General features: G+C 41.8%; 1 protein-coding gene across 1 annotated transcript in view; it reads right to left on the bottom strand.

Moving 5' to 3' along the window:
• The window catches only part of ZMIZ1 (zinc finger MIZ-type containing 1), a 472,323-nt gene that overhangs the window by 290,839 nt on the left and 160,000 nt on the right, over positions 1-21,484 (bottom strand). Inside the window, 1 exon segment of the mRNA XM_073353233.1 lies at positions 17,371-17,450. The gene's annotated coding sequence lies outside the window, so the exon portion shown is untranslated.

Here is a 21,484-nt window from a genome sequence, read left to right as displayed (position 1 = left end):
ATAAACTGCTATATTTTGCGGGAGGGGGGAAGAAGTAGAGGGGCAGTATTTGCTGTAGATGTTCCTCTTCCTCAAAGAATAGGCTTAATTTGTACTTGACAACGTACTTGTCCCAGGAATAAGACCCTTCATCTCTGGAAGCTGCATGTGGTGTAAGATACAAGATAATAAAAACATGCATATCTAGCAGCCTTTATAATGTACCACCAATACGAATTTGCATTATTATTACTATAACTTGAACTCTCACACTACCCAGTCAGCAGCGTACTAGGTGCTGTACGAATTTATAATTCAAGACTATCCTCTCATTGTTCCACCAGTATTCTGATGTTGTCATTTCCGCTGGCCCCAAAATCTGCCTATAAACATAATGTAACACTTTTACCAGTGTTCCTCTCACCAGGACAATAGTTGGAAAAATTCCATCACATTATGTTGTCATTGGTTGCTGCCTGGCAACAGACATGAAGACATATGACAACATGATATAATTCCCAGTTTCTTACATAAACCTCTATATATTGCCTGGAAAAAGCTTTAATTATATAAACATATGATCTTAAATTATTTAGCAACTTCACTTAGAAACACTTTCCTTTTTTTTTTTCTTTTTTGCCTAAGAGCCTTACAGATAAAATGTTAGAAATCTCTTGGATGCCAGCAGAGCAATGCACTATCCACTGATCTGTAAATAAAGATAAACTAAACTGACAGCATAGTCAACAAATTTCACCAAGCCAGCACAGGGCATGTGTGCTACCCTCTCCGTATCTACATAAAGAAGCATCCAATTGACTCTGTAATAAGTAGCAAAGCCCGTTAAATATGTATAATCTTATATAGACATTTGCGTTTGTTATCAGCGGTGCTATGCTCACTACCTCCCTAACACTCATAAGGGCTTAATGAGCTGTAGGTGTAGCTGGTTTAGTTTATTGCACTCAAGCTTCATTTAAAATCTAGTTTTAACAGTCAGACAAGGGAATTTAAGCACAGTGTGGCAAGTTTCCAGACCAAATACTAGGCCAACACTGTTTCAAAATTAGTCTATCCAAACAACCCATGATGGGTGAAATTGCATGTCACAGAATGCCAAAGGAGTTTGTATTCCAGATATCTGCCTCCAGTGAACTAGGGGGAGAAATAATTTTCAATTATTTACCATCAGAGGGACTGGCAAGATTATTTCCTGCTTTGACTGAAATTTTCAGCGGCTGGATCATCCGAACCCTAACTACAAAATGTGAAAACAGGAGTTCGTCCTGCCACAGACATGCTGTAAGGGCAACTGAACTGGCATGGTGATGTTCAGCAAGTAAAAGCAAGCATTAAACGCCTGGGGCGGCACAGGGTTAAGGTTTCTGCCCAGCCTGAAGTGTGTGCTACTTCTATTTCCCTGAGGTGTGCCTGTGTCCTTCAGGCAGGAGTAGGTTTAACAGAAGGTCCCCAACTTTATTTCAGGCTTGTGCAGGGGTTCTCAAACTTCATTGCACTGTGACCCCCTTCTGACAACAAAAATTACTACACGACCCCAGGAGTGGGGACCGAAGCCTGAGCCCATCCAAGCCCTGCTGCCCTGGTTGGGATGGGGCCAGGGCCAAAGGGCTTCAGCCCTAGGCCAGGGGCCTGTAACCTGAGCACCACTGTCCAGGGCTGAAGCCCTTGGACTTCGGCTTTGGCCCTGGGCAGTGGGGCTCAGGCTTTAGCCCCGGGTGGCAGGGCTCAGACTTTGGCTTCAGCCCCAGGTCCCAGGAAGTCTAAGCCAGCCCTGGTGACCCCTTTAAAAGGGGGTCGTGACCCACTTTGGGTTTCCAACCCCACAGTTTGAGAACCGCTGGGCTAGTGTAACATCATGTTACACTTAACCCACTTAAAAATCCACTTAAAAAATATCACCCAATCTAATAGCAGCTTCTGGTCACCCCATTTGCATTTTGAAACAAACACAGGAAATATTCATTTATCCAATAAAGGGAACAACATCAGATTATTATGTATTTTGCCCTATTTTTTCCTAAGGGATCATTATGCTGACACCTTTCTTACATTTAAGTTTTACAATGAATGTGTTAAGTTCTCTATTTTTACTCAAAAATGACAGCTGGTGATTAATCACCAGCCTCCTAGGTCACCAACCTCCTAGACCATCTCCACCTGAGATCTGCCTATCTAGGGAAATTTCTGAAAAAACACCCATTGACTTTCACTTCAAAAATCCATCCAACATGAGAGCAACATGGAGCAGGAAGCTAAGGTCATGCTGCCCATTTTAAAATGAAGGCTGATTACTTTTAAACCATCACCAAAACTGTGAAATGACCATCTGCTCTGATTTGGGTGGAAATTACCTCTGTGCAGAGGGCCAGGACTAAATCTATTTATCACTTAAGTCCTACTTAACTTCTGTTACAAGTGTCTACGTGGTGCATAGGCCATTCATGATACTCTGACATGGGTGAATTTAATCCATTTGTAAACCCAAATCATTAACGTGATCAAATCCTAGGTTTCCCAGTTACACACAAAAACAAACAACATATTTAATTTCTTTAGATTTGTACAAATCCTAATAAAGGACACCTATCCATATGTTCTAGGTAGGGGAATATAAGTTTTGCAATGTATCCTAAAAATCAAAAGATTCAGGCTATTTTGGACAGAGAAGGGGGTGGGAGAATGCATTCAAAAGTCAGAGCCCTCACACACAACACCCTGCCCACATCCTCTTGCCTTTACATCATATTCAATTCTAGCAACACTGAACAGCTGTTATTAGTTTCAAATATAGGTTTATACTAAGATACCACCACCTCCATTACATTTGGAGAATGCAGTGTCTCAGACATTCAGGTGTGCTAGCTGCTGGTAAATGCTGACTTTTTAATGGTGATCATTATATAGTATCACAGCTTACACTGTATTCTGTTCTTGGTACAGCAAAACATTAGCAAAAACTACAGATGCTTGGCAAGAATCACACGTTTGACAGGTCATGCAAATTTGCCACGTTCTGTTGCAGAGGTTAAGCCACGTAATGGGCTTGGGTGGCAAGATCTTGCCATCACATTAAAAAATATGAACTTTTTAAATGTTACCTTATCTCATTCTTCTAATTTATTATTGCAACTTCCTTTAGGCTGCAACCTTCTCAGCCACCAGCATCCTATGCACTGCTTATAGGATTGACAAGCCATCAGCACCACTCCTGACGTTTAAAAAAATTTCCAATCACATGGAATGTAGCAAGAGGGAAACAGAGTTGCCATACTGTACAGAATCTATCTACTTAGGCCAGAGGTGGGCAAACTACGGCCCGCGGGACTGTCCTGCCCGGCCCTTGAGCCTCCGCCCCCTCCGCTGTTCCCCCACCCCCGCAGCCTCAGCTCACAATGCCACCAGCGCTCTGGGCAGCATGGCTGGCTCCTGCCAGGCAGCGTAGCTGCTAGTCTTGCTGCTCTGAGCGGCATGGTAAGGGGGCTGGGGTTTGGATAAGGGGCAGGGAGTCCCGGGGGGGCAGTCAGGGAACAGGGAGCAGGGGGAGTTGGATAGCCATGGGAGTCCCGGCGGGGCCTTTCAGGGGGCAGGGGTGTGGATAGCGGTCGGGTCAGTCAGGGGATGGGGTGTGTGGACAGGGGGTGGTGTTCCGGGAGGGGACAGTCAGGGGACAAGGAGCGGGGTAGGGGGGTGGATGGGTCGGGAGTTTTGAGGGGAGCAGTCAGGGAGCAGGAAGTGGGAGGGGGCAAAGGCCAGGCTGTTTGGGGAAGCACAGTCCTCCATATACAGTTTCGCAGCCACAATGTGGCCCTCGGGCCAAAAGTTTGCCCACCCCTGACTGAGACCAAGGTAAATAAGTAGCTCAATTTTCAAAACTGCTGAGCACCTAACATCTCTCACTGAAGTCAATAGGAGATTCTGGGGCTCAGCATTTTGAAAAATCACCACACCGATTAAGCTGTCTAAATATGAATTTAGAGGGAGATTTTCAAAGGCATGAAGGGAAGCTAGATGCCCAGTTCCCATTGTGCTTTCAATAGGCAATGGGGGCCTAATTGCCCTTTGTGCCTTTCAAAATCTCCTCATAAGGAAGCCAAATTTAGCCTTGTATGTTTGAAAGTCCTGGCCTTTGTTCTGAACCTTGACAATATCTGGTGCTTTATAGGAAGACCAAATCTTCAACTATGCACCTAGTCACTGACTGCTTAGATTAGATCAGAGAAACTCTCAATAAATGTAGAATTATCACTTGACCTCAACAGAAAAAATCTTTAAGCAGATATTTTGTAAAACTGGTCTGGATCTGAAAATCTCTCAAATCCAGGTTTTCCCAATTATGTCATCTAGCAGCTGAACTATCTATCTAAGTGGCCATGTTTCTTATTTCCCGTGTCGTTCGTGTGTGTGTGTGCGCGTGCTACTTAGAGGTACAAGTAGCAGACAGATGATCTTCTGGGCTGAGGCAGAGAAAGCGCTTTGGTCCGTTAGGTGCAATTGTTTTTATAAAACCTCTAATCTATGTATTTGGAGAGGCAAAGTAAACACAGTTTATACAACTCACCCTTGACATTCTGCCAAATATCCTCAATCCTATAAAATGCCTCCTAATGACCTGAATGTAATACTGTGGTATAGTGTCATTTAACTACTTTAACGTTCTTTTAGTAGCAGCACTATCTGCAGACTTAATATGAAACGTACAGGATTATGCTGCCACTAAAATATTATTCAATGCTGCTGAAATTTCAAATTAATTCCATGAGACAAATCATTATTCAGTTCTGTCTTTAGCACAGATACAATCCCCCAAGTTAGTTTAATAAAAGCAATTTTACAACTAATTAAGGTTGATATTGTCTTTTTAAGGATAGTGGCTAAATGGAAAAATTACTTTTTAAACAGCAAGTGAGTTAGTACCAGCGATGCATTAAGGTTTGTGTGCGACACAGAAAAACTTTGGAGGAAAGAAATAATTTGAGGACCATTGAATCGAGTTACAGAAGAGTTGGTATGAAATGTGCTGAGGAAGCATTTTGTTATTTCATTAACAAACTAGACTGGTCTAGCTTTCACTAAATGTTTCAAACTTTTCTCTCTCTCTCTCACACACACACACAAACTTGCATGCACATTCTGTCGCATGCACACATCTTCTCTACGTTGGCAATCCCCCACTGCTAGTAACATTGGGAAATTTCCCAAGAATTACCAGCCACGTATGTAGGGACAGAGACTCAACTGACGTAAATACATGTAGCTGCTGCTAAACCTCCTGAAGTAGGCCAATTCATGGCAACTGAGGATGTGGCTCGCAGGCTTCGCTGTGCTATGGTTTTCCAAAGCTGAATACACAAACTCTGGCTTTTCAGTTTGGTTTTGACATTAAGTCCTGTTTCTAGATGAGTATTGCATACCTTTAACTTTTTTCATAACTACTGGCACTGAGGGATTCTAGTCTAGTACTCTCCTATTACCAATGTATAATTCAGCGGTGAACATTTGCTAACAGACAAGCAAGGGCATTCGTTACAGAAAGTAGTCGGGGCAGAGGGTTGAGATCAAGAGCAAACCTTTTCCCCTGTGGAATTCTGTGGGTTTCTAAACTTGTATTTTAGGTTAATTTCTCTTCTCATTCCCCAGTTAGACATTAGGTTACTCACCTCCCTCATAATGAAGCAGCTTTAAGTATGAGAGAAAATACCCTGGACAAATTAAAGAAAAAGTGTGTATTTTGGTAGTATTCTAAAGAACAGGTGAAAATGCACTGAAGCCAAAGACAGGGAATGAAAACCATTTGTGGTGGCAAGCCTACATCTGGAATAATCAGGCCTTTTCCTCTTTAATACTGCTCCCTGCCTCCTCATTCATTAGTACTGTCCTAGTCCACTCACTCACCTGGACATAATATTTTCCCCTCCCCATACACACAGTTTCCTACTATTGACAGACCCTTTCATGTCCTGATCTCCTGTGTAACTGCTCCCGACTATTCCGAGCCTGTTTCTTTTCTATTGCCTGCCAGTGCATAGACACTGAAGTGCTCCAAATGCTACTACTGCATGATTGATAAGAGAAAAGCTTGCTGAGGCTTACTAGTGCCTCTACAGACAGCAGATGGAAGAAACAGCGACCACTGACACTCTGGGGATTTCAGGGGAGCTGCAAGAGCTAAGGCAGCAGATAAACAGCTGTGGGTATAGGGATGGGAAGGAGGAGATGGCTCTGGGGACTAGTAATGGAAATAAGGAGCATTTCACCTCTAGGTCATCAGTTCAAACCAGGTCCAGGATGCTAATGTTTGAAAGGCATTACCATATGACAGATGTTCGATGGGCTCAGGCCAGCTCCTAGTGGGCAGGAATCAATATGACCAAACAAAGAAAAACTACACCCTATTTAGCAGCCCTACTGGTCGTCTCAGCAGAGAGACCAAAGGTGGAATGAGTATGGAGAATGAAATATCTCATATCACACTGGAATGGAGGTGCATACAGAAAGTATTATAATGCCACTATGGAAATCAATGGTGCAGTCACACCTACTGTACTCTGTGCAGTATTGGTCACCCCATTGCAAACAGAATATTGCAGAATTGAGGCAATTCTGTGGGGGTGTCAGAGAAAGAAAACAAAAATTAATAGGGCCTGTGGGTCTCCCAGAGCCTCATGGGCTCATGTTTTGAGACTGTACCAGAACAGAAGTAGGCAGAAGGAATAATATAATGGAGCCCTCCTAAAACGTATGGCCCTGAACTGTGTTTTGGGATGTGTCTAGGGCCTATCAAATTTATGGCCATGAAAAATGTGTCATGAACCGTGAAATCTGATCTCTCCTGTGAAATCAGGGCAGAGCTGAAGGTGCCCCCACCAGGGCTGCTATCATGCCTTGAGCTCCAGCTGCTAGTCCTGACGGGGCTAGGGAGGGATGGGACTTCCTCTTCTCCTGCAGAGGCTGCTCTGCATCCCTGTCCCACTTCCTGCCCCATCACTCAGGTCACTGCACAGGGAGAAGCCACGAAGTTTCATGCAGCAAGGGGGGTAGGGGGGGTTCCCAGCGGGGTCGGGGGGGGGGGGGGGGGGGGCTGACCTGGCCCTGGGAGCAGACCCTGCAGGAGAAGAGGAAGTCCCATCCCTCCCCAGCCCAGCTGGGACGAGCAGCTGGAGCCCACCTTACAGCAAAAGCCCCCGGCTGGGGCACCCCAGCCAATGGCACAAGAATGGGGGAGTGGCATCATCCAGGGGACCATGTCACCCACTTTTTAACATGGGCTTAGTTTGGGGGGGACAAGGGGCAGCTTTGCGCGCCCCCCCCCAAACTGCAAGCCTCAGTCAAACGCAGAGTGGCACTGGGAGGGGCTACACTTCATGGCAGAGGAACTGATAACAGTGATCAGCTCTATGCCTGCCCAAGGTGGCAGTTTGGGGCGGGGGGAGGGGGGAACACCTTCCATCCCCCAAACTACACCCATGTTAAAAAGTGGGGAGCATGGCCCCCAGCCCTCCTCAGTTCTGGCACCAGTGGGACCCCCCCTCACTTCTACAAAGGCTCTGGTGCCCTTGCCTCCAGCCTTGCACCTCCCCGGCTCCAGGCCTTGCACTCAGGGGTCAAAGGGGCCTTGGGCATTCTCGGGGTGGGGGAGGAACCGCGGTACTCCCTTGACCACAAGGCCTTTAGCAGTCGCCCACCTGTAAGGCTGGTCCTGCCTGCCACCCCCTCCAATACCATCTGACCCTCACGTCTGCACTGGCCATTGCTCTCCGACTGCCCAGCTCTGAAGGCAGCACCTCAGTCAGCAGCAGTGCAAAAGCAAAGGTGGCAATACCACAACTCCCCTACAATAGCCTTGTGACCCCCCACAGAACCCTCTTTTGGGTCAGGACCCCCATGGTTATAACATGGCGAGATTTCAAATGTAAACAGCTGAAACCATGAAACAGATTATTTTTAAAATCCTATGACCATGAAATTGACAAAAATGGACCATGAATTTGGGAGGTCCTAAATATATCCCATCATCTTTGCAACTCTCCAATTCACAGAAAGCTTGGTTCTCCAGAGCACTCCTTGTAGCCCAATGCCACATTATTCAGCAGGAAGAGCAGACTGCCTGCAGGGATAGGAGTTTGGCTTAGCAATTTGGCTAATCTGGCAGCTAAAGAGCAGGTAACATTTCAGAGAAATGGGGCTTCAGACATATTTGAAAAGATTTGGCCTGACTTATTGGAAATCCTTGGTTAAGTTCTGGCTCATGGAAATCAAGATGTCATTCTCCTTTACCATCCCTGCCCCCTTCCTTCCTCTCCCTTTCCAATACCTTAACTTTTTTATTCTTTTTGCCTGTTTTTGTTTTTTAATGTGTAATAAGACAGAGGAACTCTCTGCCACATGATGTCATGCTTCAGGAATCAAACTGATCTTTAAGTAACTATTAGGGAGTACTAGACACCTAACATAGGAGGCAGATTATCTGACATCTGCCTAACACAACGTTTCTTGCATATTGTCAGAAGCATTTGGTGATACTGGAGACTAGATGGACAATAGGTCCAATCCAGTCTAGTCCAGCAACTTTCAAAACTGTTGCTTCCACATGCACACCTCTTCTTACCTCATTTGTAAAGTACAATTTTTAACGTTGGTTGTTATTTTTGGCTTTATACTGCATATGTTTCAGGGTAGAAACCAGTAAGAGGCAATTGCCTTGTGCAAATAAACCATCAAGACGACATGATCTTTTCTTGTTACCATTTTTAAGCCGCATTTTATTTATGTTCATTTAGGAGATTTCAAAAAAGGGATTTTTTTGTATGTGGGGACGTTTGATGTCTCGCTAACTCAAAAAGTGTCCTTTGAAAATCCTATGGGGTAAAGTAGACATTTTTAACAAACAGCTGATCTACTTTGAGTTGAAATCAATTATATTCATATGTTAAATTACATTCACATGTTAAATCAGTTATGTACATTCACCAACCTTGTCTCTCTTCCATTCACATGTGTAGCCATATTACATACCACTTTGTATGTGTAAGTGTATATTATATAAATAGAAAAACTGCAATTTACATATCTTTATGACATTAACCAGCATTTACATGAACAGATAATTAATGTGCACTTCAAATGATTTCCCGCTTCCCTCCCATTTGTACATATTATTGTAATAAATCTTGAGGAAATTTAAGAATACAAACTAGATTAAAGTAACTAAAAAAAGATTAAAGGTAAAAAAAAGATTAAAGTAAGGTTAAGAGACATCTCTAGATATACACAAGGGAAGGAAATTCAGAGTTAAGATTGAACTCGCAATGTGCCCGTGTATCAAAGCTTATATGGTATAAAGGTGGTGTGAACAGAAGTACATTTCAGCATCCAGAATCTAGTCCATGTGTTTGTATTATGCTTTTAATACATAATTTAATTTTGTTTATTTTTGTTTAATTTTATAGAAACATATGCCACACAAGTCATACTACCCAATTATCCCTTCGACATGCATTTCTCTAAAACATGCCAATTGCTAGAACAGCTTATGAAAGACCCCTAGGACAATAGATTTCTGATAGCTGGAAGAACACTCTGAACAGATAAAAAAGATTAAGAAAAAAAGTAAAAATGTAGCCAGTTAGCCAATAAACTGTTTTTATATAGCAGAAAAAAATAAAGATGTGGGCAGTATCTTATTTCTTTTGGAAATATTTCTCTGCACACAAAGAAAAAATGCACACTAACACCCTTTAAAAGGACATGAAAATATGCCTGGATCTTCTCCATAGCAAAATAAAATGTTTTCTAGTACAGGATACAGCAATAACCATCCTGAAAGGTTACATGATGATAGAGTATTTGAAAAATTGCTCTTATTCAGTCTTCTTTAAAGCAGGGCAGATAAAAAAAAAACCCAAACAGAAACAAAAAACACCCCACAAGAAGCCCTATTTTCAGAGGAAGGTACACCAAACTAAGGGCCTGTCTACACTGAGTTTTTCTTTTTGCACCTGCGTAGCACAAATCCCTGATGTGGAAGTGCTACACAGTATAATTTATCCCAGCCAGTATGGAATCAGCACATAGCGGGTCTACATTAGGGGGTTTACCCTGGTGCAGTTATGTCGGTATAACTTCGACAGTTCTAAGAACGCAGGGTCAAAAATAGAACCTATTCTGCTCACTTTGCGTTACAGTGAAGCTCCATCTTTCCCAATTGCTGTGAAATTCAATGAGGAAAGTATAGCTCGTGAAAAGTTAGTTTCAACTGTGAATCCCTTTGGTCTACCGTATACAAGATTTCCTTACAAAGGCTTAGAGGGCTTAAGATGACTTTGGATGGCTAAGTCTGTGTATGAAAAATAGCCTCCGAAAAATAAACTTCCGTTAAATGAAAATGAGCTGCAGAAACTCCCTTTGGTGTTCCCACTAAGACACAGCTCTCAGACAATGGCAAGATAAACTAAGAGACAAGGGAAAGCACTGAGACATTTTACCTCCAGGAAATGAAACTCATACAAATGTTTGCACTATCTAAAAAGTTATGTTATTGTCTTTTTTTCCAGTTAGGCATTTAAGAGGGTGTTACATGTGACAGCACAACAGCCTTGAAGACAGCTCAAGTATAAGGTTAATAAAGGTTTATTCAGTTCTATCTGATACACCGTTAGTTGCGTATTTCTCTATATTTCTGTGTGTTCACTTAGAAAAACCTAGTATACGCAGATAATTCTGAATTGAAAACACATTTCTCCTCTGTATCAAGCTTTTCTTTTGAAGGAAATATATACTTAAAGTTCTGGCACACTTATATTTAACCTGGTTAAGACAGGATTTGTTTCACATGTAAAAGACTACAGTTATTTAAGGAGTCATTTTACCTGTAGATTGTTTTTCTGTCACCTGGCTTCTCTAGTCACAGACCGATGGGTATTCCCGTTCTAGTCTATGCCAGTCTAACAGAGGCAACCAATAACCTTCATATGATTTTTATGACTCAGGACCCAGTAGTTTTCTCTGGATTCCTCAACTGAAAATCCTTAGGGGTATGAAGGAAAACTATGGTGCACACTTCCAATCCCTAAATGAAACTCCACTAGGGTCAGGTGAGTAGTCTTGCAACAGGTTGATAAGACCCAGAAAAAAAATAGAACATTAAAAAACCTACCCATTTTTAGATTCAGTGCAGGCATCAACCCAAACTTATGGGTTTCAAACACTGAAGCAAGATAGGCTAACAAACCAGATGTGCTAACACTGCTGCCCAAGGTAGCGCTTCCTGCAGCCTGTCTAAATTTACAAAATTTAATGAACTCAAGAGAACACTTCCAAAACAGTCACTGTGTACAAAGGGAATACAGCCCAGGTGCAAACTGCTCTTCAGGTTACAGGAACTACATAGCTTTCTGACCTGCAAACCTGCCTGTTGTTGGCTTCTATTTCTTAGGTCATGACAAACCTACAGACACTGTCTCTTTCTTGAGATGTCTCAGAGGACAAACTAGGCATGACTTTTACAGGCCAATCAAGAGCTTTGAAGTAAAACTGAATATTAATTCACTGAGATTGCCTTGTATGCCATGTTCCCCTTCCAAAGAGGAACTGTAGTCCCTTCTCAGGCAAGGAGACTTCCCTTTCTTCATTTCAAGCTACACTCAGGAAAAGCAGAGCAGGACTAGTTAGTGGTGGGCTGTAAAATATGGCATCCAGTTTCTTTAGCCTCACAACCATGGTACAGCTGCTAGAGCAGTGTTTCTCAAGCTATCTGATGTGGGGGACTGGCAATTTTTTTTTTCCAATGGGCGCGCAGACCGGCACCAGTCCGCAGACCACCACTGTGCTAGAGGATAAAGCCTTGATAAGTAAGTGTAACAAGCCCTATAGTTTCCTCTAAACCAGGCTAAAGTACCCAACAGAAGCCGAAAAGTCACTGAATATAACCTGCAGCCTGCGCTGAGTGTGGAGAGAACTCTTCTGATCTAAAGGCATTCCTGGACCATTTCCATTTCCTGAACATGTCAATTGCTTTTCAGGGACCAATCTACAGGAACAGCTAAACACATCTGCTGTGGTGACCTCTTGATGGTAGAGGGGAGGAGAGATAAGAAACATCTGTTTATCAAGGAAGAGAATTTGACCCAAGCCCTCTACTATGCCTGTAGATCTTTCCAAACACCCACAGATCTGACCAGCATACTGTGGCTAAAAATAGCCTCTCAGAAGGCCAGAGTGACATGTGGGATTTTCTAACTGTTCTCTAACATAATACATACATGATTATTTGAGTCTCTTTTTTGATCACTGATCTTTAACAGTGATGTTATCACATGATCCCTTAACGCTCGCCTTAACGATTCAACTCATCCAATGGTGCACGCTGCAGGAAGACCTAATGAGACCCTATTTGCTGACATAGAATTATAAGAGGTAGAGCTGTGAGCTGTACTTCCATTTGGTCTTGGGGAAAATAATGGAAGAGAAAACGAATAGCATGACACCCATTTCCAGTTCCAAAACCCAGAACTGCTGTTACTTCCCACCCACACTTCCTGCAGCCTTGAGACCCAAGGTTTGGTACATTTACTTCTCCCTATACAGGTTACTGTCTCCTGCCTTTCATGTAATATTTTCCTCCTGTGAGCTTTGCTTTTTTTTTTTTTCTTAATCTCTTCCATTCCTTTCCTCCCTCACAGCTCCTACTTCTTCTTCTCCTTTGCTACTCTTCTTTTTCTTTGTCATCCATTATTGTCCTTTTGTTTTGTTTTGTTTTCTCACCTGCCCACCTGCAGATTGCCTCTCCCTCTCTTCCCCATTTACAGCTCTTCTCCACTCAGTATCCTTTATTCCCTTCTGTCAGACTTTCCCAACGGACCCTGGACACAGTCACAGGAGTTCAACGCTAATAGCTGAGACAGACAGGTGGCACCTGGTGTGATCAATATCCCAGAATTTATTGGAACAGAAAAATATTCCAATTTCAATAAAGCCACTGAGACTTGCAGACCAAGATAGTCTCATTCAACAGAAATATCCATTCACTGCTGAAGAAAAGCTTAACAGAGAAGGATAGTTTGTGGTTAATGTGCTGGTCTGGGATGCAGGAGCTCTGGGCTCGATTCTAGACTCGCCTCCACACTTCCTCTTTGACCTCACGCAAATCACTTAATCTCTCCTTGCCTCAGTTCCACGACCATGACATGGGGGTAATGCTACTTCTTTTCCCTGTCCTTTCTCTGTCTTGCCTCTTCTGAGTGTATGATCGCCGGGACAAGGGCTGAGTCTTTCTATGTGTAGCATCTAGCACCATGTGTCCTAGACCTCTGCTGGGACCTCTAGAAGTTACGATGTTATAATTTAATGGAGCATGTCAAAAGCATTTTTTGTTTATGAAAAATGACCTTCCATTTTTAAAGGTGAGTATTTTCACAAAATTGTTCAAAATTTTCTAATTTCAATGAAAACTGAAAAAGTTAGTTTTTTTAAAATCTATTTTTTTCCCCAAACAAAAAAAAACCCTGACAATTTCAGCAATATTTTTAATCAAATTTTTCATTTCTTTCCATTTTTTCATGGATTATACTTACCATTATCCAAACAGCACTAATGAGAGAGTAAAATATATGGAGAGTTTTCAGAGAAGTCCAGAGAACTCCTTTTTAACAGAAGGCAGATTACTTCCTCTATAAGAAGGCTGTGTTTGCTGTTCTTGGGGCAAATGGCTCTTCCTTGGCTAGACGCATCTAACAGTATGAAATTTTGTAATGCTGTTTCAACACAGTCCTTGAGAGCGGGTATATTTTTGAAGTTTAAACAATGCCACGATGTTATATAGTGCGATTACAATGGGACCAGTATGTTTGCCTCTAATTTCATCACTAATCTCACTCATGCATAAAGCTGTATTGATATGGCTATAAAGCTTCCACTAATCATTGACTCATAGAATATCAGGGTTGGAAGGGACCGCAGGAGGTCATCTAGTCCAACCCCCTGCTCAAAGCAGGACCAATCCTCAACTAAATCATCCCAGCCAGGGCTTTGTCAAGCCTGACCTTAAAAATATCTAAGGAAGGAGATTCCACCATCTCCCTAGGTAACGCATTCCAGTGTTTCACCACCCTCATCGTGAAAAAGTTTTTCCTAATATCCAACCTAAACCTCCCCCACTGCAACTGGAGACCATTACTCCATGTTCTGTCATCTGCTACAACTGAGAACAGTTTAGATCCATCCTCTTTGGAACCTTCTTTCAGGTACTTGAAAGCAGCTATCAAATCCCCCCTCATTCTTCTCTTCCGCAGACTAAACAATCCCAGTTCCCTCAGCCTCTCCTCATAAGTCACGTGTTCCAGTCCCCTAATCATTTTTGTTGCCCTCCGCAGGACTCTTTCCAATTTTTCCACTTCCTTCTTGTGGTATGGGGCTCAAAACTGGACACAGTACTCCAGATGAGGCTTCACCAATGTCGAATAGAGGGGAACGATCACGTCCCTCGATCTGCTGGCAATGCCCCGACATATACATCCCAAAATGCCATTGGCCTTCTTGGCAACAAGGGCACACTGTTGACTCATATCCAGCTTCTCGTCCACTGTAACCCCTAGGTCCTTTTCTGCAGAACTGCTGCACAGCCATTCGGTCCCTAGTCTGTAGCGGTGCATGGGATCCTTCCGTCCTAAGTGCAGGACTCTGCACTTGTCCTTGTTGAACCTCATCAGATTTCTTTTGGACCAATCCTCTAATTTGTCTAGGGCCCTCTGTATCCTATCCCTACCCTCCAGCGTATCTACCTCTCCTCCCAGTTTAGTGTCACTCAAGTGGAAGGTCCCCATCTTGTCGAAGATTGAGGCCCTCACACTTCATCCTACAGCCCAGTCTGGATTGGTGTTTACAGAATCTCAGAAGGAATGTGTGCTCTTCTTACAATGAGGAAGAGCAGGTTTGCATAATCTTAACTGCAGGATCCCAGGAGCCAGAACTAATTCAAAGCTCTCCTAATTTGACTTGGGGATTCTACACTGTGACAGCAAGACTTAGGGAATGGCTCTTCTCTATAACCTTGTTTGAGTGATCATCTTTTGTTTCGATTACTCCGGTTTGCAAGATGACAGCTATCAAGACAGATTCCAGAATGCCTTTTAAAATGACACATGTCAAAAGTGAACTGTTAAGAGCATCTAAACAGAGGGGTTTGCGTTAATATTTAGCTTCCCAAGAATCAAATTTCAATAACAACTGATTTATTCTCTCACACAAGTGCAACAACAAAAACATTGCCTGACATTGCTTTTCTGATTTTTCTTTAAAAACATGCACTTTAAGGCACACTTGTGTAGTTTATAACAGAAACCCCTCATCGTTTGAGCTCTTAGCACTCCCGGATTGTAATGTCCTTCTGCTGGCAAAAAATAAAAAACCTGCTCTTTCTCTGTGTTTATGAAGCCTCCGGAAATACCATAGCAAACATTCCTGCTCTACAGCAGTGAAACCATGTGATCTGAAGGCACAGCCAAGAACTTCTTTCCCCTGAGTTTCTTCATGGAATGGAAAAAGGAAATTTTTCCTTTGAAGCCAGAATCCATGGCCAGGGCAGCATACACAAGGTTGTTTTTAAAGATTATTTGGCTGAATTCTCTAACCCATGGCTGGACACATCATATTATTTTGTACTGAAAGGGTCAAGTCTTTAGACATATATTCAGATGTAGGGCACAAACCCGAACGTACCTTTTAGGAGACTGCTACAAAAATATTCCCAGGGTATTCTAAAGCAAGGTTTATCATTCTTGTTCTGTGCTATTCTATTTCTTGGTATAAATAATTAAGACGTCTCCCCCCCAGCAATGAAGACTTGATTCATTGGTCTCCCTTTTTATTTTTTTTTGTCTTCCCATTTTTCAGTTTGGTTTTTGTTAGTACTGTTAATGAATGGATTTGCCCATTCAAGTTCTGCTAAGTGTGACCAAAGATCACTTGAAGCATAAGCTTGAATAATAGCCTTTCATTTTTATCAGTATTTGTAAGTAATCATTCATGATGTAGGAGGAAGAGGGGGGTCATAAAATGCTGTTCTATACCAGTGAATATTTGTTTTCTTGGTTTAAAAGGAAAAAAAAAACAAAACAAAAAAGGAAGACAGCACTGCAGTAAAAAAGTACAGCAAATGGCAGGCACACATCACTAACTGGTTCCAGTGGCCATGTAAAAAATGTTTCTAATTATCAGAGGCAAAACTGGGATGGCATTTTCTGCTGGAAGCAAGACTTACACTATAACCTCCTTCCTCCCCTCCTGGCGTATAAATATTGGTCAAACAGTTTTTTCTCATTTGGTTCTTGAAATAAGCAGGTGGGTGGGAGCAGGGGGTGTTTGGAGGTGAGGCTGGGAAGAAACACTGATGAAGAAATGCTTCAGATCAACAGTCTGCACCTCACCAAGATGTATCACTGAAATGCTGGGGAGAAATATTGGTAGTAATAGACAAGGGAAGTCAATTCAATCATTAATGCCAATCCCTCTCAAAGTGGGCTCTCAAATTATGATCCCTGCACCATTGGCTGGTGAGCTGCAGAAAGCTGGATGGTCACGTGGTACTAACACCTCCTCCTTATTTCCAGCTGCTAATTTGCATTAAAAACAACTGAAAATACATTAAACATTTCCCTAAAGTTATTTCCCCACCTACGCAGTGCCACACAGGCATTCTTGAGAGTTGAAGTGGAAATGGTCCCCATGATAGCAAGTGAGGGGGCAGTTGATTCATAAGACAAAACATGAACCACGCTGCAAAAACACTTGAAATCCACTCAGGTACTCTGGAACTATGCCAAAGGCAGAGGCACAACAACCTATCATCTTATGGGTTTTAATTACTACAAAAAATAGATTGAACCAAACAAAGAGAGTAGAACAAGTTTGAAGGAAATAACTAAATATGACAAAAACAAATAAACAAAAAAATACTTGTTGTGTACTTTTCATTTCTCACTACTCCTGGATATAAATACTAAACACCACTTCATTGAAACTACTGTTGAATTTCTACTAAGGGACTGCTAGTTTGTTTATTATAAGTGCATGTTTACTGGGAGCGTGCAGAATATGCTATTGCTCTCTTTTTACAGCTGGAAAGGCCAGTGCACGCGTAATTTGTTTGTACTGTATATTAGTATCAACAGAATTAAACCCAGGTAGCCAATGAATGTTTATACCAAGGGCTTTGCTTGCAGTGTTTTGTCATTGTCATCAATTGAACTGCTTCTCAAAAGAGCTGATGAACCTTGATAGCAACCAGATGAGTAGTTAAAGCATAAACCATGATGCACTGGCTGGAAAAGACAAGAGGCCCATAGGTATTTTACCAACTGAGAATAAAAATCTTCCTACCTGAGTTCCACAAGTGCCTTCTTCCTCTCAGGATCTGATGACTATTTTCTCAGTGCCTTCACATAACACGATCCATTTTCCTACAATGAAATATAGATGCGTTACCCACACATCCTCATCGGTACAACGAAGCATTTAAGCTGCTAAGGCAGATCTACAAAAACTCATGGAACTTTAAAAGTTCTAAAAAGCAAGATGTGGGGGCAAAGGATTAAGATTTGGGACCCCAGCTTCTATAACCAGCAATTCCACTGTTTCGTTGTGGGATTAGGGTGAACAAGATTTCACATGTCACATGTCAGTTTGAACCTCAAAGTTTGCCCATCTGTAAAATGAAGATGAGAAGCTGTTAGTGAATTCTACTAAAGTGAGTATCTAGATTTATTAACCTGAAAAGGTAAATATTTTTTCTTCAGTTAAATGCCATGCTGAACTCTCTTTCATTCTCTTAATGGAGACTCTTTGCTGAATGTTATGAACTATCGTTTAAAAAAAAAAAAATCCAACCCTGAACTTTGTTTAGGTGGAGGAGACAAAATAACAAAATACCACAAAACACTACCCTGTCTGAAGCAAAACAAAGCAAATTTACAGATTACTTTGGCATGGCCCCTTGACTTCTAGGAAATGCTGTTTAAATCATAAAAGAAATACTGTAAGGAGGGACAGGGGAATGTTTACTGGCACATGGGTTCTGTTACATGCTGTCTCAGCAGTCAAGCAAGATATCCTTATAGGCTCCTGTTAATAGGCACTAAAACTCAGAGAATACTGGGCAGAAAAAATGAAGAATGTTCACACACAAACACAGTTTGTAATCCTTTTTATTAATTTTCAACTAACTTTTACACAATGATTTTTTGTTTGCAAGAACGTTCATGAAAAGCCAGTCTTCCCAAGCAGAAAATACCCCATGTGATTTCAGTGCCCAGTCAATCAGCAACTGCTAATGATCAATTATTAGGAGTTGAAACCAGAGAGTTAGGAAACAACTCAGATGCTGCAAAATACCCAGATTCAGGGTTAGATGACAAATGTAGAATAATGAAAAAATGTAAGTTATGATTACTTCCTATTTGGATTGCACGAGCATTTAGTTTGTTAATGGATAATTCACAAAAAGTAAAAAAGCTAAAAATTAAATTATTTGCTAAGAACAGCATCCTCAACTGAAAGAAGTATATTTTCATAAAGACACAATCTGCCTCAAAAACGGATTTGGCTGTATTTCTTGTCCAGGTAAAAAATAACCATTTTAAGAAGCCTGCATTTTGACAGACACTATTGGTGAAAAATTGATCTTTTAGTTTCAATACAATAAGCTCTTCAAAACTCCATTATGTATTTGTTCCCTTCCACAGATACCTTCCCTCTCCCCCCACAATTTTAACTTCTTTCCACTAGAGCTTAGACTTTTGTTCCACTCAGTAGAGGAGTCAGGAGTCCTGGGTTCTATTTCAGGTTCTGCCACTGACACACTGTGTGATTCTGGGTAAGTCACTTCACCTCTCTGGTCTTCAGTTTCCCCATCTGTAAAATGGGAATGATTCTACTGACCTTCCTTTTTAAAGTGCTTTCAGACCTATGGCTGAAAAGCATTAAGCATTATTAATGATCCCACATTATGGATTCTCCATCGATTTTTAAAAAATTGGCCCAAACCCATCTCTTCCATGCTACCCATATCCTATACCCCCACTGACACTCGCTATCACCAGTCCATTGGTTCAGTATCACAAACTTCTCTCAGTCCTTCTGGTCACTTTCATGTAAGTACTGCACTTCCAGTGAGGCAGTTGTATAAGCAGTGCACTGTGAAGAGGAACTGTGTTATACGAACATGGACAATCTCTCCTCACAAAGCTTCCAGTTTGCATGTCCGCACTGTCAATGCAATCATGGCTTGGAGAAGACAGTGTATATCTGCTGCTCCTGTAGAGCCAGCAGAGGGAGCACAATAACCAGTTTATGGGACCCAAAGAAGACTTTTTTTTTTTTAAATAAAGTTTCTTGACTATGAAATGCTCAATCATTAAAATCCAAGGCACTTGGTATTAGATTATTTCTAGTACCAAAGGCATGTGTGGTGCATTACAAGTTATAAAAGACTAAAATCTCTGCTCTGAGGCGATGACAGTCTAAGATCAATATGTGAAAGGATAACCAACACATTACATACAGACTAGGAAAGTTGTGGGGGTGATGGAAAGACAACAGAGTTGTCTGCCAATTCTTGTGATTTTATCACGAGTCTGACAATATGTCGTGTTTTTCTTTAAGCCTCAGCTCCTGGAATCCTGTGATTACAAGAAAATCTCTTTTAAAACGGAAACAGAAAGGCAGTTGTCCAATTTCTAGCCCCCATCGTCGTGCAGAAAAGTTCAGAAACGTGACCTGAGTGCACACCCCAAAGGCTCGAAAAACACAAGACAAATAAAAAGAACCCAAAACACGGGGTGGGGTGACAGCGCGCGGTTTATAAGTATAATGACTTTTAAGCCAATCACAATTTTGGGCGCCCAACTCATGGTTTTTGAACACTTGGGGTTGGTAATTAGCAATTCTGCAAGAGTAAACAACGGGAAAGGAAAATATAGCTTGAGAGTACATAGGACACACACAGAGCAAACCATGCACGATGGCCAGTTTAACATATTTCTCATTTAAATGCATCTCCTCGGTGGCTTATTGTCAGGCCTTATGGAGCAGGGTTTTTTTAAAGAGGGATTAGAACAAAGCCTGTTCCGAGCACAAAAGGGCAGCAAGGAAGAAGGTCTGAAGGCAAGAGTGGGAGAAGGATACACAGTGAGCTCTTAAACAGGAGGGGCTTGTGAAGGGAAAAAAAGAAAGAGGTGAGCAGAGAGAAATAAGCAGTGATTTAGCCGGAGAAGAGCTGAGCAAAAGCTTGGAAGGCCAAGGGAAGCCAGTGAAAGGGTACAAATAGGGAAGTGACACAATCCAGTGTTAAAAGAAAAGGAGGACTTGTGGCACCTTAGAGACTAACAAATTTATTTGAGCATAAGCTTTTGTGAGCTACAGCTCACTTCATTGGATGCATTCAGTGGAAAACCAGTGTTGGATCTTAAAATCTGAAACTACTGATGCGGCTCACAAGAAAAGAAGACTTTCCCTTCCTCTCACATACAGTGGTCCGACATCACAGCTACCAGCCTTTTGACACAGGATGGTCAAAACTTCTTCTCAGAGCCAAGCAACTCTGCTCCATAGTCATCCAAAGAGGTCACTGCTGAGGAACACAAGATATTCTTCCTCAGCCAGAAGAACAATCACATCCCCTCCCACCCCGGGCAAACCAAAATGGCCTCAGTTAGCCCCCAAACTTGCAAAAACTTACACATGTGCCTTAAGCACACAACCACAGTCTCACTGAGACCTAAATTACTGTGGGTGCAACTAAAAATTTCATTCTGGTTTTAGAGTTATTACCGATTCCACTAATATTCTCATTAAAATGGATGATACCATTCAAATCAGGAATACCCCTAATACCAGAATGAACTGTTTAGTGTGCCAGAAGCTTTGCCTCCTCATTCATAAACACCGTATCCGGTATTATAGTTGTATCCCACACCGGAAGCATTCAACAGACACACTTCCTAAATAAGATTGTTAACTCACAAGTGTACGATGGTATTCAGGAAAACAAACAAATATGTACAAAATAGCATCTTTAAACATCAAATATAACCTTCTTTATGCAGACTGTGTTATAAGTTAGTTAACTGAGCCCTCTATAGGCTTGCAAAGTTTTTGCAATTTTATTGCTGCAAAATTTGGTGTAGCAATTTATATTCAGCATCATTTAAACTCTCTACATATTTCTTAGGCCCTTACAGAGCTCCCACCTAAAAAGGGGGAAGTGTCTGCTAGTTTTATAGTGAAGAAAAGCCTAAGAACCTAGTGGTACAGATTTTAAGTGCCATACTGGTAAAGAAATAATGGATATAGATCAAAGAGCCCTGTCACAGCATAGATGTAATAAGACCATTTATTTGATTTAACTAACCTCGTTAACTCTTCTTTCAAAATGCACATGGGTGTTTTCCTGTATAGCAGCGCATCATCAGTCTGTGCTCTCTCCAAAGCACAAGCA

The sequence above is a fragment of the Lepidochelys kempii genome, chromosome 7 (genome assembly GCF_965140265.1).
Source record: "Lepidochelys kempii isolate rLepKem1 chromosome 7, rLepKem1.hap2, whole genome shotgun sequence".
In the NCBI taxonomy this organism is placed as follows: domain Eukaryota; kingdom Metazoa; phylum Chordata; order Testudines; family Cheloniidae; genus Lepidochelys; species Lepidochelys kempii.
Note: the sequence above shows the minus strand (reverse complement) of the source record. Positions and strands in the feature narration are given on the sequence as shown.